This window comes from Hemiscyllium ocellatum, unplaced genomic scaffold (genome assembly GCF_020745735.1).
Source record: "Hemiscyllium ocellatum isolate sHemOce1 unplaced genomic scaffold, sHemOce1.pat.X.cur. scaffold_459_pat_ctg1, whole genome shotgun sequence".
Classification (NCBI taxonomy): Eukaryota; Metazoa; Chordata; class Chondrichthyes; order Orectolobiformes; family Hemiscylliidae; genus Hemiscyllium; species Hemiscyllium ocellatum.
Genome location: NW_026869068.1, coordinates 336,247 through 350,877, shown reverse-complemented (window position 1 = coordinate 350,877; position 14,631 = coordinate 336,247). Strand labels below are relative to the sequence as shown.

General features: G+C 46.3%; 1 non-coding gene across 1 annotated transcript; it reads right to left on the bottom strand.

The window, feature by feature from the left end:
* Window positions 1–286: 286 nt before the first annotated feature.
* trnal-uag (transfer RNA leucine (anticodon UAG)) lies at window positions 287–368 on the bottom strand. Its single transcript has one exon. It is a non-coding gene; the product is annotated as a tRNA-Leu (tRNA).
* Between the last annotated feature and the right edge of the window lie 14,263 nt (window positions 369–14,631).

Genomic DNA, 14,631 nt, shown 5'->3' with positions numbered 1-14,631 from the left:
TGAATCGACTCACCGCAGGACTTTGTTTCACAACAGCGATGAAATAGCAGTCACCATTCGGTTCCAGTAAAATCTCAACATGCTTGGAACGTAAAGCAACAGTAGAGATGTTTGCAATTTTCCACGCGGGAGACGAACACGATCATGACAGCAGAGGAAATTTGTCACTTTCCCACTCGACAGTTAATTCCCAGGGAAACAAATCGAATTTTGTTCTGAACGAAACAACATCAGTGGTGGCAACAGCATTTCAACAAGCTGCACCGTTGCAGTCGATCAGCAGCAATGGCAGTGGTGGGATTCGAACCCACGCCCCTGTCGAGACTGGAACCTAAATCCAGCGCCTTAGACCGCTCGGCCACACTACCAACTGCGCCAGTTCCCCATTTTCTTTCACTTCCAATTGAGCTCCTGCATAACAACACTCTGGTGATATCACTCAGTATCTCTCCATGTGGTATCCCTCACTGTGTGGGTCTAATTGCTGCCTCTGTCAGCGAGTCTCGCTCTTGCAGCTACTCCAGATCCTGAGGCAACAAAATGGTTCACTCCACAGAGACGCAGCAGCACAGGCCAGGGATGGAGACTGGGACTTTCCATATATCTATGGGACTCTGTGCCATTCTCCATATGTAACCCTCATTGTATCAGCCTAATTTCCCATTCTCTCTCTCTCTCTGTCTCCTGTAGGTTCCCAGAAAGTTCCTGACTCAATTGACTTCCCAAATGCTGGGTGTCTCGTACATTACCACATTGAAGATGGTTAGTCAGCCAGAGAGACAAAGGGCAGGGAGATCTGGAGTCTTCAATAAATCCTGCAGAGAGGTAAGATCACTCACAGTGCACAGAGCAGGGAGCAATGAGAGGGCTCCTAACATCGCTAACAAGACATGACACAGATACAGTGCTGGAGGGGGAGCACAGTACAGAGACACACCTGAGGCTCAATCACTGCCCCCACTGTTAGTTTTGTTGTTTTGAGAAAGCATATAGAGTTCACAATTATCCATCCAGGTCTGTGCTGTCTTCGTGAGCATCAGTACAACAGAGGGAAAAGCAGGCCTCCCACAAGAGGGAGGGAATGCTGCATGGGATCTTTCTGTTCTGTATTCCCTCTCCAACACTGTATCTACAGCATGTCAGTGTCTTCAATAATTTTTAACTCCTATAACAGCTCCTGTCCCTGTAACCTCCTCCCTTCCCCTACATTCCCTCCACATATTTGAAATATGCTGCATTCCGGACTATCATCTCTATTGCTGCAACTTGGTTCAGTCTCTGCAACATGCCTTATCTCGATACTCTCCCCCTCCAATGATAAAGTCATACAGCATGAAAACAGAACCTTCAATGCAACTAGTCCATGTCCATGTTGACCATGGTTCCTGAACGAGTGACATTTCCCTGCATTTGATCCATATCCCTTCAAACCTTCTCCTCTCCATGTTCCTACCTAAATATATTTTCCATGGTGTACTTGCACTTTTCTCTCCCATTTCTCTGACAGCTCATTCAATACGTGCACCATCCTCTGTGTGGGAAATGTTCTCCTCCGGTCCATTTTAAGTATTTCCTCTCTCACCTCATATTTATGCCCTCTAGTATGGGATCCCCTACCCGGGGATAGAGACCTTCACTATTCACCCTACGTATACGCCCTGTGGTTTTATAATCCTTTATAATCCTTTATAAGCTCACCCCTCAGCCACCTACGCCCAAGGGAAATGTGAAGGACGACACAAATATCTCTGCCACTTTCTCTGCTGCAACTTTGCCACAATGTTCTGGGATACACTTGTTCAGGACCTGGGGCTTTCTCTACCTTTGTGTTCTAAGATCTCCAGCACCACCTCTTCTGTAATGGGGACTCTTTACAAGGCATCACTGATTATTTCCCTTTGTTTCCAAGTCTTTGTCCATAGTACGTTCTGACATGAAAAGTTCATTTAGGCTCTCCACCACCTCCTGTGGTTCCACGCATGGATGGCCTCGTTGATCTGTTGTCTCTCCAGTTGCTCTTTTGTTCGTGCATGCTGTAGGATCTCTTTGCATACTCTTAACCTTATCTGTCAAATATATCTCATCCCAACGTTTTGTTTTCCAACTTATCCATCCTCTCCTTTCAAGTCAAACCCTCCAGTATCAGTAACATCTTTGTCAATCTTTCCTCCATTTTCAGTTTGAGAATATGCTTCCCAAAGCAGGAGGATCAGAATTCTACACAGTCCTCCATCTGGAGACCCAGCAATGTCTGAAACTGCCATATCACGATGTATCAACTCATGTACTCAATGCTCTGTTCCATGAGGGGAAATGTGTCACATGCTGCTTTCCCTGGCCTGTCCACCTGCGATGCCACTTCCAAGGAACAATGTAACTGAAGCTCTTGGACTTTCTGCCTCTCTCTCTCTCTCTCTGTTTGACAACACGGCCCAGAGCTATTCCATTGATTGTTTTAGTTGTCTCTGGTTTGTTATAACAAAATCCAGCTCCTGAATTCAACTCCACCTTTCATTTCTTGAACAACTGGCTCAGTGGGTTAAGATCACCTTTGATAACTGTATTCACTGCCCACTATAACACTTATTTTACTATCCACAAACTTACTAAAATTAATTCCTATACTCTCGCTTATGTCAATAATGCACATGCGTGACCCCAGCACCAATCCTTATGGCACACCGCTGGTCAGAGGCACCCAGTCTGCACAACAACCCTCTGCCACCATCCTCTGTCTCCTACTATCAAGCCCATTTTGTGTCTGTTTGTCTCGGTCTCCCTGATCCCATGTGATCTAACCTTACTAACCAGTGCACCATGATAAACCCTGTCAAACGCCTTGCTGAAGTTAGGATAGACAACGTCTACTGCTCTGCCTTCATCCACCTCCTTGGTCACCTCTTAAACAACCTCTATCAGGTTTGAGAGACACTCCTTTATACGCACAAAGCTTTGCTGACTATCTCTAATCAATCATTGCCTTTCCAAATGCATGTTACGCCTGTCCCACAGAATCACTTCCAACATCACTCACACCACTGACATCAAGCTAATTTGTGTTTATGTCCCTGGCTTTGCCTCACAGCCTTTCCTAAATGCTGGCACAACATTAGCCATAATCCAGGCTCCCAACTCACTCCCCGTGGCTGTCAGTGATAGAAATGTCTTTGTAAGTTTGTTTCCTAATTTACCCCAATGTCCTGGGATGTACTTGACTAGTTCCCAAGGAGTTGTATAATTGCAATGCATTTTAACACCTTTAGCATCTCCTGTGTACATCACTGTTTATTTCCCGGCTTCTCCAGTGTTTTTTCCACAGTCAGTTCTGACATGAATTTTTTGTTTCTGATCTCGCCATTTTCTGTTCTTCCAGACATGGATGGCTTCACTGAACTTTAAGGAATCACATGATGTCTCGAGGTAATCTTCTGTTGTTATTATACTTGTACAATCTCTCTGGATTTTTCTGAACCTTCTCTGCCAAAGCTCTGTCAGGTCCCCTTTGGGCCCTCATGGTTTCCCCCTTAAGAGTATTACTACACCCACAATGTTCTTCAAGGGATTGAGTTAATCCAGCTGGCTGTATATGACATGTATCCCCTTTTGTCTTGACCAGAGCCTCAATATCCCCAGTCATCCAGTATTTCCCACTTATGTCTGCATTGTCCTTCACACTAAAAGGAATATGCTGGCCCTGAAATCTTAATTTATCTCTCTTTTGAAAGAATCCCACTTTACTTGCAAATAGCCTCCACGAATCAACTTTTGGATGGTCTTGTCTAATACCTTCTGGATTGGGGCAAGGTTAGTTTTGACCTTCGACTTGTGGACCAGGCTGTTCTTTTCCATCTCTATTTTCAAACTAATGAAATTATGGTGACTTTGCAAATGTGCTCCCCCACAAACACTTCAGCCCCTTTCACTACCTTGTCTCCCAAAGGGAGGTCAGATTTTATCCCTATCTCCAGTCGGACCAGTTCCATGGATAGAGACAGTTTTCTTGAACACACCGAACAAATTCCTTCAATCCAAGCTCTGAACACTCTTGCAGTCCGAGTCTAGCTTTGGAAAGTTAAAATCCCCGACCATTACAACCCTACCACTCTTACAGATATCTGAGATCTCCGACATATTTGCTGCTCAATTTCCCACTGACTACTGCGGGCCTGTCGTACAGTCATATCAAACTGATTATTCATTCTTATTTCTCAGTTCCACTAACATAGCTTCACTGGGAGATCCCCAGGAATATCCTCTCTCAGTGCTGCAGTGATGTTTTCACTGATCAAAAACTCCATTCCCCCATTCTCTTGCCTCTCCTTCTATCCCTCCTGCTGAAACTGTCCCCTGGAACAGTGATCTGCGAGTCCTGTCCCTCCCTCAGCTGTGTTTCTGGAACTCCTGTAACTTCCCAGTCCCAGGTTCCCATCCATGTCTTGCTTTAATCAGCCTTACCTGTCAGGCATTTTACATCAAAGTAAAAGCAGTTTTCCCTCATTGCCTGCTGTGCTCTTGCCTGGTTATCAATTGAAATTACTCTGTTGAAATCCCGTCCCAGCCTCAACCTTCAGACTGTAGCCTGAGACCATCCTCCTCACTGTGTAGAACACTCTCACCTTTCAAGTCTTTGCAAACCTACTAATGATTCCTTCTGCTTTCATATCCAAGTGATTAATGCCCATAAGTAGCAGCAATGACTCCTGCACAGGCCCCTGTGGTACACCCGCCGGGCAAAGGCTTTCAAACAAAAAGATAACCCTCCACCAATTGTGGATTCAATTTGCCAACTTGCTTTGGATCCCATGGGCTCTTCCCTTTTGGACCAGCCTCCCATGTGGGCCCTTGTCAAAGACCTTAATGAACTCCATGGAACTCACATCATTTGCACTGCACTCATCAATATTTTCAGACACCAATTTAAAAAAAAAACTGAACTGATTTATTCAGACAAGATTTTTCAGTTCTTAGGTCAATGGGATCTCTTCTGGGGTAGAGGTGACCTGTACCAGGGGGATGGTTTGCACTCGAAGCAGGGGTACCAGTATCCCAGAGTGGAGATTTGCTCGTGTTACCGGGCAGGAATTAAACGAGTCTGGCAGGGAGTTGAGACTCTGAATAAGAGAGGGGCCATCAACTCGTCAGGAGAAAATACATCAGCCATCGAGAGCTAGTTTCCTATTCAGGATATCCAGGACACAGTAAAGGGAGGGAAGAGACTTCTGGTTTAAAGGGTATTTATTACAACGCACGAGGCCTGACTGGTAAGGCAGACGAGCTCAGAGCATGGATTGACTCTGGGAACTGGGATATTATAGCCATAACAGAAACATGGCTGAGAGAAGGGCAGGACTGGCAGACCAGTGTTCCAGGATGCAGAAGCTACAGGCTGGACAGAAGGACAAGTAAGTGAGTAGGGGAAGTTGTCCCTTTCATTAGGGAGGACATAGCAACAGTGCTTAGGGACAATATTGTTAAGTGGTATTTGAATGAGGCCATATTTTTACAAGTTAGAAACAAAAAGGGGATGGTCAGTCTGCTGGGATGGTGTTCTAGATCCCCACATAGCCAAAGGATACGAGTGGAGCAATTGCATTGTGAGATTGCAGGTACCTATAAAAATAATAGAGTAGTATTGGATGGAGATTTTAACTTCCCCTGGATTGACTGGGTCACCCAGAGTGTAAAAGGTCCATACGGGGTGGAATTTGTCAAATATGTCTAAGAACGTTTCCTAAACCAAGATGTAGAGTGCTCTACGCTACACAGGCGGATGCAACACGAGACCTCCCCTCAGAAACCGAGGTCGGCCAAGTGACTGAAATTTCATTCGGAGAGCACATTGCATCCAGTGACCACAACTGTCTTCGTTTTAACATCGCCAGGGGAAAATGATCAGTCAGGTCCACAAATTAAGGTCTTAAACTGGAAGAGGGCCAATGTTGGGGCCATTCAGAAGGATCAAGCAGGGGTTGATTGGGTGCAGGTAAAAATCACACAACACCAGGTTATCATCCAGCTGGTTTACACAGGAACCTCGATTATCTGAATGAAATGGGCGGGCAAAAGTTCATTCAGATAATTGATTATTCAATTAATCAATTCAATGCCTTTCCTCTGGAGATCGGAATTTTTGGTAATGGCAAGACTCCGTTGAGGTGACTCGGCAGCAGCAAACCATGTGTGAGCCCTCACACCCCGCCAGCCACCAAAAACCCATCCAACACCGACCCACACCCGCCCCGCCAACAAAACCGTCCAACACCACCCTCCACTGACCACCTGCCACTGCCGCCAAACCCATCCAACACCACCCTCCACCCGCCTCCAAACCCGTCAAACACTGCACCCACCCGGTCCCAAACCCATCCAACACTGCCCCCCACCATTCGCGCCCATACTCCCAGCTGCCCTGCCATCTGTGCGCCCCTGCCCCCATCATCTCCTCCCCCTCCTGGGCAGCCGGAGTGGACACCAACAGTAAGAGAGCTGCTGCCTTTGGTGGTTAAGTCTCCAAATAGCGCACACGCACATGTACACATACATGAGCACACAGCCACATGTACACACGTACACACTTTATACTGCAACATTTCGAAAAGTTCCATCTGTGCACTGTACAGGAAAATGTTCGAGAGAATATCTGGGGAAGGGTTCTTTAGGATTTACCCCTGTGTAGAACTTCAGGCTAAGTGTGGGGAGAGGGTGGGAGGTCAGTCAATTGGAGATGGTATCTGGGCTCGATGTCCAGGACTATTCATGGCAACGGTTCAGTCAGCTGAGATCGGTTTTAATCAGTGTGAACAAAAAAAAACGCAATCAGGGTTGAAACATCTTGTTGATATAATGTTTCTCTCAGGACCTCGAGATCTCCTTTGGATAATCAGATATTTGGATAATTGGTATTTGGATAATCGAGGACCCTCTGTGTTTAGAAGTGCTAGACTTAGAAGCGTTGGGGATCATTCTAAAAGATGAAAGACTTAATCAAAACTTGTTTAATATTTCATTCCATGACACTGCCATCCTGTTGCTATAAATTCTGTGACTGTGCTCCACAACTACCTGATGAAGATGCAGCACTTGGAAAGCTAGTGCGTCCAAATGAACCTAGTGCACCTATAAGCTGGTGTTGTCATTTTTAACTTTGCCCATCCCAGTCCAACAATGGCACGTCCAAATCATGGGTCAGTCTGTTTGAAGGAAAAGGAATAACTAGCAAATGGGAGACTTTTAAAAGTGTGACCTCAAGAATCCAGTATGTCCCTGTTAGTGTGAAGGGAAAATCCCATACAACCCTTCCCACTTTGACCATTCTGGAGGAGGTTACTAATGCTCCCTTATCTGAAAAACTGTCTCCAACCAAAATTACTGCCGTTCTGGAAAATCTGTCAGACTCCACCCTCCATATCTAAATAATCTGCAGAGTCTAAACCTTCCTGTATCTATAAACATCTTCAGCCATGACTACCCTCCATATCTCTGTTTCTTCCTCCAGTCAATACAACCCACTTTATTGCTGTAATCTGCTCGATTTGCCTAAAACATTCCTGCCTGTGTACACCGCTCCATCCAACCAATATCCTTATCCCTGTCAACTGGCCCATCCCTCCTAAACTCCCCAACTCCATGAACTCCTGCAGGCCATACAGCTCTCCGCATCTCTGTTCCCTCCTGTGACTGTTTGGTCCTCCCTCCCTGTTAAAACACCTCCAATCCCCACACCCATCCCAGGCTGGGTCATCTGCTTCAGATCAGGTGTTTCTGTTATCTCTGGCACTCCGAGCAAACCTTCCTAATTATGTCTATTCATTCAGATCCCATCCTCTCCAGCCTCCTGAAACCTCTTCCTGCCATTGTAATCCTCCTTGTTTGGAACACAGAACAGTACAGCACAGTTTCTCCTGTAACCACATCTTACTAGTGACCAAATCTTTTCGATACTTTGACAATTCCAAAAAAACCTGTAATTGACGTTTTCCCAGAATTTCCTGTCAGAGCCTAATTCACTGTCCATTCCTGTTCCTTTCTGCTTGTCTTCAGTCACATTCCCATGCTGTTCTGATGTGACACCTTTTCTCTTTGGATTTGGAAAGCTCCTTTCACCTGAACTCTGTCCCTGCATCCACTCTGTCAGTTTAAAGCCCTGTCCATAAACCTAACGACATGATTGGCCAGGACACTGCTCCCAGCAGTGTTGTTTTTAATTCACTCGCTGCATATTGGTGTCTCTAGCTGGCCAGCATTTCATTCCCACCCCCGAGCTGCCCATGAGCTGAGTGGCTTGCCAGATCATTTCAGGGGACAGTTGAGAGTCAGCCTCCCTGTTCTGGGTCTGGATTCATATGTACGCCAGACCGGCAGCCTATAAAAGATTTCCTTACTTAAAGGGTATTAAGCAGTCAGATGGGTATCCCTGCTACCGGCATTAAATTCTGGATGAACAGTCGAGTGAGAGTAACATGAGATCATTGCCTGGCCCACTGATTGCTCCCTCATCTCTGAGTACTGCTCCCAGTGCACCTTCTTCCTGACCGTGATTTGATTGTGATACCTTCCTGCACTCTGGTGATATCACGCGGTATCTCTCCATGTGGTATCCCTCACTGTGAGGGTCTAATTGCTGCCGGTGACTGCACCTTTTGCAGCTACTCCAGATCCTGAGCCAACAGAGTTCTCCATTCCTGGGAGATGGGCAGCACAGACCAGGGATGGAGACTGGGATTTTCCAGATCTCTGTGGGACTCATTGCCATTCTCCATGTGTAAACCTAACTGCATCAGTCTAGTTTCCCATTCTGTCTGTTTCTCTGTCTCCTGTAGGTACTCGGGATGCTCCTGACTCAGCAGAATTCCCAACTCCTGTTTTGTTCATCACCACATTGAAGACAGTTGGTCAGCCAGAAAGATGGTGAGTGAGATCTGGAGCCTTCAGTAAATCCTGCAGTGATCACTCACAGTGCACAGAACAGAGTGTATTTAATACGTCGAACTTTGGTCCAGAAGACATGACATAGATACAGTGTTGGAGAACGAACACAGAGCATGGTGGTCCCAGGCTCAAACCCCACCCTCTTGTTAATTTTCATCTCTGCTGTACTGAACTGTGTCAATATAGGAAGTTCTGTACTGTGTCAATATAGGAAGTTCACAGTTATCAATCCAAGCCTGTGCAGTCTCAGTGAGGATCAGTACAACAGGGGGGAAAGCAGGTCTCCACCAAGGAGATGGCAATGAAACCTGGAATCTTTCTGTTCTATATTCCCCCCTCACTCTGTCTCTTGTCATGGGATAGAGTCATTCAGCAAGGAAACATTCCATTCGATCCAACTTGTTTGTGCCAGTGTCTTGAATGCTGGTAATTCCCAGAATATTTCCTGTTACTATAATCTCCACCCTTCTCATATTCCGTCTGTGTATTTGAAACCTACTCCAATGCTGATGACTCTCCCTGTGTGTAAATTGCTCCAGTGTCGATAACATGCCCAATCTCAATAATCCCATCCTGCACTCAGTCCAATACTCCCTACTTCGGTAGGCTTGCACAATACTTACAGTGCCCCCGTCTCTGTAAAATCCTCCAGCCCGGACCAAAACACCCACCTGTGTACCTTCCTCAAGCCCCAGGAGAACATGATATCACTGAAACCTTCTGCAGGCCCTATAACACTCTGCCTCCTGGCCTATAGCACCACACGACCACAGTAACCTTCTCCAATCCCTACCGAGCTCCTTATCTGTTTTCAAGCCACAACAGCACTCCACATCTCTGTTTGTTCCTCCACTCCCTACATCCCTCCCAGCACCTCAAACATTCTCTCTTTGTATAAGTCTGCAATTTGGGGCAGCACGGTGGCTCAGTGGTGAGCAATGGTGCCTCACAGCGCCAGTTACCCAGATTCGATTCCAGCGTTTGGTGACTGGCTCTGTCGAGTTTGCACATTCTCCCTGTGTCTGCGTGGGTTTCCTTCGGGTGTTCCGGTTTCTTCCCACAGTCCAAAGATGTACAGGTCAGGTGAATTGGCCATGCTAAATTGCTCAAAGTGTTAGTTGCATTGTCGGAGAGAAGTGGGTCTGGGTGGGTTACTCTTTGGAGAGTTGGTGTGGACTTGTTGGGCCGAAGTACTTGTTCCCGTGCCGTAGGGAATCTAATCTAAACTCTCCCTCTGCGTTCCATATTACTGTCCCTAAATATATCCCTTTATCCATAAACAGCCCCAAACTCTTCAAACCTCCGAGTCTCTGTGAACTCCCACAGCTCCAACATCCCTCCTTAACTGTGTAACCTTTCCTAATCCTGGAACACTCTGAAAATGTGGGCATCCTACAATCTTCCCTATCTGCATAATCCTCTCAGGTCCTTGCAACACCCCCGATCTGTGGAACCAACTCTAATGCTTGTGACTCTCCCGATCAGTTTCTACAAGACTTACTCTCTACGTAACATCCTCCCGTCGCTAACACCAGCCCTGTCAATGTAAGCTCCTCCAGTCTCCCCACCAATCTAATCATCTCTATAACCTTCTCCAGCTCTTACACCCCTATCTGTGTAAACGTTACACTCCCCTACAACCATCCCTAACACAGAAACCTCCTCCAGTGTCTGCAATGCTCCCTCTCTGTGTTAGTGTTTTCAGGCTCTATTGCTGTTCCTGTCTCTGTAAGCTCTGACAGATTGCCCAGCTTTCCTGTCCATATAATTTCCAGAACCTCAGCATCCGACATCAACAAATGTCTTCATTAACTACAGCCACCCATATCTGTTTTCGTCCTCAATTCTATACAACTTCATAATCTCCGTAAATAACGCCATTCCATAAAATGCTCCCTGTCTGCGTAAACTGCCCCAATCCTACAATGAGAAGCCTCACTCTCCTTTGATCATCTCTGGTCCCTTCAGATCTCCCTGTATCTTTCCATTGAACACAACTCATCTCATTTCATAACTTTTCTAAATCATATGTTACTCCCCATTTCTGTATTATTCTTCAGTTCCTGCAATTCTCATTTTTTTTATCTCCAGAACTTCCAATCCCCCTGATCGATGTAAGGTTATTGATCCCTTGCAGCATGTTTAACACCTGTAGCAGTCTCCAACTCCTCAATGCATCCTGTCTCTGTAACCTCCTCAAATACTACAGCTCACTATCTTTGTAATATCTTCCAGTAACTGCAACCCTGTTGATATCTGTAACCTCCACCAGAACAATACTCCACATCTCTGTGTAACTGATGGGAATGCTGCAAACCTACATTCACAGTCCTCACTAACTCTCTGAACTCCTGCAGCTCTCCAACCCTCAGTATCTCTGGCTGGTCCAATCCCTACACTTCTCCCTGGCTGTGTGAACTGATCTAGCCCCTTCAACCCTCCCTATCTCACTCACTCATGCAGCTCCATTATTGTCTGTGTTCATGTAATTTCCAGCACCAACAATCCTCCATAAACTCCTGCAGCTCCAACTACCACCCCAATCCGTGTAATCCCCAATCCCTCCAATCCTCCATTTCTCCATAAACTCCTGCAGCTCCAATTTCGCCTCTATCTGTGTAATCGCCAGTCCGAACAACCTTCCCTTCCTGAGCCCCTGCACCAGCGTTGGAACTGTTGTTATCTGTGTCCCCTCCAGCAGGCACTACAACACTCCTCATGTCTGTAACTGCACACAGACAATGCAGCTCTCCCTTTTATATCGGACATCCTCCCCGACGTATAACTCTTAGAGTTCCTCACAATATCTCACCTCCTCCATTCCCATCTGTGTTAGAGATCTCTAAAATTTATTTATTCTTGTTTAAACTTCTGGTCACCTAAAATCTCTCCCCTTTTAAATGTGTGCCCCCTTCAGCTTCAGTAACTCTCCATATAACTGTAATCAATGACAGCACAGGTTCCCTTCCTTAATCTCTATAATTACAATGGTTGCATGTGTTAAATTGGCAATTTTCATCCTCTTTATCCATCTCAGGACTTCCAGCCCCTACAATCCCACTATTTGGAATGCTCCCATTCTCTGCACCTCCTCATGTCCTGGGGGTCCTTGAACACCACCAGTGCTCCAAAAGTTTATAGTCCCCCAGATACTGCAAGTCTTCTCACTCTATAACATCCAGCAGTCTCCAGTACCAGACAACACTTGCTGGCTGTCAATTTGCACTTGTTGAAGTCTACACGTCTCTTTAAGCAGCTCAGAAACAGCCCTTTAGACTCTACAAAGCTCCATCGTGAACAAGCCACCATCTCTCTATTTTCTTTGTTTTTTTTCAGAGTCTGCAACTCTCACTGTATCTTCCAGTAATGTTCTTGAGTTGATGCAGGTCTGCCTAGCTCCCCAGATAACCTGTTCCATCCCATATAGCTCACCTCAATCACTATAACTCACTCTGTTCTGTCTAATCCTCCTCTTTTCCACTGTCTTCCGGCTACAACAGCAATTCTGTAAGAGGGCAGTGTGGAATGGGATGACATAAATCTCAGCTGAGGCTTGAGGCCTACCATTACCTGGGAGTCACAAAGGGAGAGAACCTGAGAGACAGCAGCACAGATCGGGAGAATATAAATCACCGCGGATCGAGGCCGACTGAAACTTGGACTTGGAGAAACAGCAGAGCAGGAGGCTGGATATCAGCACCAAGTCACAGAGGGAGTGACCATGTGAGGAAGCAACTTGGAGCAGGAGCTTGAGGCTAACTCACACCTAGGAGGTGGAAGCACCAAAATGAGAGGATATAAATCAGCACTGAGGATCGAGGCCTAGTTGTGCCTGCGAGTCACAGAGACAGTGACCCTGTGCGGGAGCAGAGTGGAGTGGGAGCTGGAGGATTACACATACCTGGGAGTCACAGATACGGTGACCCTGTGAGGGAGCAGATTGGAGTGGGAGATGGAGGATTACATGTCCCTGGGAGTAACAGTGACGGTGACGCTGTGAGGGAGCAGAGTGGAGTGGGGGCTGGAGGATTACGTGTACCTGGGTGTCACAGAGTCGGTGACCCTTTGATGGAGCTGAGTGGAGTGAGAGCTGGAGGATTACACGTCCCTGGGTGTCACAGAGACGGTGACCCTGTGAGGGAGCAGAGTGGGGTGGAAGCTGGAGGATTACATGTACCTGGGAGTCACAGAGATAACTTTCTGTTGCTGCCACTTGCTGCACTGAGGTTGAAAGAAGTGCAAGAGCCTTCACAGAAAAAGCTGTAAGTTCATTGGCTGATAAATGCACCGTTATTGGCGACTGTCAGTTAATTATTATAAGTTAGCATTTTTTTCTACTTCTAAAATAAGGGTTGAACAGAGAATTAAGCGGGAGAAGTGAAATTGTGATCCAATATAATAAATTACCCTCAGTAAGCCACAGTTGAATAAGGGACTTAACCATATTGTTATTTCCTGGAAGTTAACTTCATTCTAAGCAATTAATTAAGTTACTCCAGACATGTTGCATCTTAAGACATGGCAGCACATATCTGTCAGATGGAAAATGTGTTCAGTTACATTGGGAAGCCATAGCCCCTGCTCGTGTCCTAGATGAACACGGGGTCATGGAGCTCAGACAGGGACTAGAGACTCCATGGGACATCTGCGATGCTGACAGGTGGATAGCACACACACACACACACACAGCAGATCACCCTGCAGACATGACGGCCTGGAACAAGGAAGGGTGTGGGGGATGAAGCAATTGGAGTGAAACAGTCAGGGAATACAAGAATGTCCTGGTGTCTCCCTCCCAAATCAATTTGGAAGCTGATGAAGGTGTGGGCTGCTCAAGGGAGGGCAGTCAGACCCATGCCTGTGGCACCACAAGCAGCCTGACTATACAGGAGGGGAGGGAGAAGGAAAGAGGGGCAATAGTCACAGGGGAGTCAGGAAAGTGAAAAAGGTGTCAGCGTGTCTGTAATTCCAGATTTAGTGGGGTTAAGAATGTTACTGTGACTGTAGGACATTTGTCTGGGGGACAGTGAGCTGTTAAATGTCATGTCCATGTTGGTAGGAATGACCTGGGTAGGAAGTGTGAAATGGTCTGGAAATCAGAATTTAGGGAGCTTGGTGGATGGTTAGCAAGCAGGACCTCAAATGTAGCAATCCCTGGAATAATCCCAGTGCCGTGTCCAGTGAAAACAGGACTCTGAGTTTTAGGTAGATGGGAGTGTGACTGGAACGATGGTGCAGCAGGAAGTGCTTCAGATTCCTTGGACACTGGGACTGGTTCTGGAGAAGGCACCAACTGTACAAGCTGGATGGGCTGACGTGACAGAGCTGGGACTGAATTCCTTGTGGGGGTTTGAGAGGGGTTGAAAATAATTTGGTGTGTGCTTAGGATACAACAAATAATAGTAGAGGAGACTACCAGGATTCGCAAAATAAGGGGAGATGCAGTTACAATTAATATACAACAGCAAGTTTATCAGTGGAAGATGGAGTGAGAAAGAAAGCCTTAATCTGAAGTACTCTGCATGGACATGAATACTCGGAGTGTGGGGAGTTCCTGATGCAGATTGGTGTTTGGAAATCTGATGAACTGATCACCGAGAGCTGGCTCAAGGATGTCAGGACTGGGTGTTTAATATTGTTGGGTAGAAAGGATTCCGAAATGATAGAAGGGAAAGGATGAAAGTAGAAGTATTGGTTTAGATA